At 38.2% G+C, this 2,200-nt stretch overlaps 1 protein-coding gene across 1 annotated transcript in view; it reads left to right on the top strand.

Annotated features, from left to right (window-relative positions):
* Positions 1-668: 668 nt before the first annotated feature.
* LOC107701104 (short transient receptor potential channel 4-like) overlaps positions 669-2,200 on the top strand; it is a 16,133-nt gene continuing 14,601 nt past the window's right edge. The window contains exon 1 of the mRNA XM_016503034.1: positions 669-816. The gene's annotated coding sequence lies outside the window, so the exon portion shown is untranslated. The remainder of the gene's footprint in view (positions 817-2,200) is intronic.

The following is a 2,200-nucleotide window of genomic DNA, read 5'->3' as shown; positions in this document are numbered from 1 at the left end:
CTAGATATTGACTATTATGTGTAATATGTCTAGCTTTTTATAGTTAAATAATATTTTTCAAAAGTGCTATTCAATTCATTATGTGCACAACTTTTTAATTAGCATTTAAAACAAACAAAAATTACTGAGTGCACCCTTAAAGACTGTCTGTGACACTAGGCGTCGAGTAGTGATCCGTATGCACAAGCACTCTCTTCAGAGAGAGAGAGAGAGAGAGAGAGAGAGAGAGAGAGAGAGAGAGAGAGAGAGAGAGAGAGAGAGAGAGAGAGAGAGAGAGAGAGAGAGAGAGAGAGAGAGAGAGAGAGAGAGAGTATGCACAAGCGCTCTCTTCAGAGAGAGAGAGAGAGAGAGAGAGAGAGAGAGAGAGAGAGACTGTCTATGCAGTATGCAGACAGGACATCGAGACTGTCTATGCAGTATGCAGACAGGACATCTTTGCGCTCCAAGTCTCTTCAATGATCAAAATAACACTTTACGAAAGATGAGAACGCGTCACACCAAAGTGCGATGAAACCTACATGGGAAAGAGAATATGCAAGATGATAAACAATCAAAGATCTCGCACATGCACTTTCTGGAGACAACAAACGGCTTTGGGAAACTCTGCAGATTAGCTCCATCTTGAATGCGAAATGAGAGGATCAATGATCAAATGGATATTATTTTCCCGCGTTCTATTTCTGTTGTTGCGCATTTTCGCGCTTTTCTCTCTGTGGAGGCGGTTGGAGTGTAACGGGTTTTCTTCGCACTGGACACCTGTTGTACGCTAGTTAGACGAAATCAGTCACGAGTCAGTGCAACATCCAAAACCAACAGGTGAGATGAGATTCCGTTATTTCATAAAAGGGTAGTTCGCCGAAAAACGCAAATTATGTTCTTTGCTCAACCACAGGTTGTTCTAAATCTGTGACTTTCTGCCCTTAAACACAAAAGGGGGTGCGCAGCAGAATGACATCCTCAGTCACCATTTAGCTACTTTATTGCATCTTTTTGCCATACAATGAAAGCGAATGGATACTGGGGCTGTTATTACATCTACTTTTGTGTAACACAGAAAAAAAGCAAGTCATAGAGGTTTAGAACCTCTAGAACACAAGAGTGAGTAAATGACAACAGGATTTGCATTCTGAGTATACGATTCCTTTAAAGTGACAACGAGTTCCATTTTATAAACGCTCTTTTCCACACAGCTAATGCATTACTGTGGTTTTTGAAAACAACACACTGAACCTCAAGTAACTCTCTCTATAGACTGCTTTAAACTACAACACCGCTTGAAATGTAGCCTGTTTTTAACACTAATGTTTAACACTAAATTTATATAGCGGGTTTGGGCATTATATGCGCGTGCATCATGTTTGGACATTGGGTGCGCGTAGATTGTTGTTGTTGTTTTTTTGGACATTTTGCTAACTCGAAATGCGACAAAATCTATGGCCAGAAATGCTGCTGAGGCATTCAGCTCACTATATTTTGAGACACATAAAATATAGTCATGAGTGGAGACTGAAGAGCGCACTGCGCACTGATCTGTCTGTGTTCATCAACCACTTCTGCGCACATCCTGAAAATGCCCTCGTGCACTATAGTAAAACCACTTCACTGGGTAAAAGGTTCATAAATAGGCAAAATAATGCCAGAATTCAAATCTACGAGGTGCAGAGGTGTCTAAGACGCCTTTAAAATAAACACTTATTTGGTTCAAGTACATCGCATTTCTTTCTCTTGTATCATCAAGTTAATTTAAGGTAGTCTTCTAAAAGTGTAAACTGAACCAACTCACTGAACTCATATCTGATGTTTTTAAATTATTATAAATTTATAAAATATGATACAATTATAGCAAATAGGGGTATTATGAGTGGCCTTTGGGTCACTGATTACTGAACTGATTTGGGTCACTGGTAACTGATTCTCCCTTCACCCCACACAGTCCAAAAACATAAAAAATAAATAATAATAAAAAATAGTGCACAGAATATAAACAGTTTTATTAGGTAATAACTTCAACAAAAGGTCCAAGTTCACTAGAGGCAATACTAATCATACTAATATGGTGACTTACAAAATGCAACATAGACAACAGTGGACAAAATAACTAAAATATATATCCCTTTTTAGTAATAATTATTACATGTTCAAAAGGGTTTATAAGTATTATTTTGGTTCCAAGGAAGTTTACAGAATTTGATCAAGGTAG

Source organism: Sinocyclocheilus anshuiensis, unplaced genomic scaffold (genome assembly GCF_001515605.1).
Source record: "Sinocyclocheilus anshuiensis isolate Anshui unplaced genomic scaffold, SAMN03320099.WGS_v1.1 scaffold907, whole genome shotgun sequence".
NCBI classification, from domain to species: Eukaryota; Metazoa; Chordata; class Actinopteri; order Cypriniformes; family Cyprinidae; genus Sinocyclocheilus; species Sinocyclocheilus anshuiensis.
Note: the sequence above shows the minus strand (reverse complement) of the source record. Positions and strands in the feature narration are given on the sequence as shown.